The sequence below is a fragment of the Tenrec ecaudatus genome, chromosome 3 (assembly GCF_050624435.1).
Source record: "Tenrec ecaudatus isolate mTenEca1 chromosome 3, mTenEca1.hap1, whole genome shotgun sequence".
In the NCBI taxonomy this organism is placed as follows: Eukaryota; Metazoa; Chordata; class Mammalia; order Afrosoricida; family Tenrecidae; genus Tenrec; species Tenrec ecaudatus.
This window is the reverse complement of record NC_134532.1, coordinates 90,033,832-90,034,646: the sequence shown is the minus strand read 5'-3', so window position 1 is coordinate 90,034,646 and position 815 is coordinate 90,033,832. Positions and strand designations below refer to the sequence as shown.

At 37.5% G+C, this 815-nt stretch overlaps 1 non-coding gene across 1 annotated transcript; it reads right to left on the bottom strand.

The window, feature by feature from the left end:
* Nucleotides 1–339: 339 nt before the first annotated feature.
* Nucleotides 340–471, bottom strand: LOC142444171 (small nucleolar RNA SNORA21). The gene has a single exon (XR_012783828.1). It is a non-coding gene; the product is annotated as a small nucleolar RNA SNORA21 (small nucleolar RNA).
* Nucleotides 472–815: the final 344 nt, after the last annotated feature.

Sequence of the window (815 nt, the reverse complement as noted above, 5' to 3'; positions counted from 1 at the left end):
ATCTGTACCAGCATACATTGTCCGGTCCAGCCGGTGAAATACATTCTTTAAAAAAAATGATAAGCTACTCATAGTGTTACAAAACAATTTTTTTTCACAAACTGCTAAAACCAAGATAAAATCAACTTCAATAATTGACTCATACTCCAATCCTATATACCTTTTTTGACATGACAGCTTTATTATTTATTCCACTTTTAAGTTGTATAATCTCTTATAGGCCATTTATAACCAGGACATTCCCCACTGATTTTATTTTTTCCACCTACATTTCCCCTACACTCAGCTCAAACCTCTCCACCTGGATCACGCACTGGTTTTAGTCCCAAAAGCGGGTACTTTTGTCACATCACTGATTGAAGCCGAACAACAGGAGATGTTGCCACTTCACCCCAAAATGCTTTTTAATCTGCCCTTTTTGACCGCTCAGTAGGTCACTGGCAAAAGGACCTATGAGTGTCTATATAGAGTTTCTAAGAAAACCTCATCTTCTGTGGAGCAACTAGTGGGTTTGACCCACCCAATTTGCCATTAATAGCCACAGTGCCACCAAGGCACCTTGAAGGGAAAATATTCTGAAACTACTAATATTTCTGATAGTGGTTGATTTTAAATAAATTCCAACTCATGACGCCCTACAGTATAATGTGTACTAGCAACGTGGCGTTCTACCCTACAGATGCGCTATAGTTTGTGTAGCTAATGTGTGACCTGGTGTTGGCTCTTTATAGACAACAATTTGATCAACAATAGCTATTTTCTATAATCTTGGAACTATTTCTTAGAATAAGTATCTAGAGGTTGAAATTCTAAAT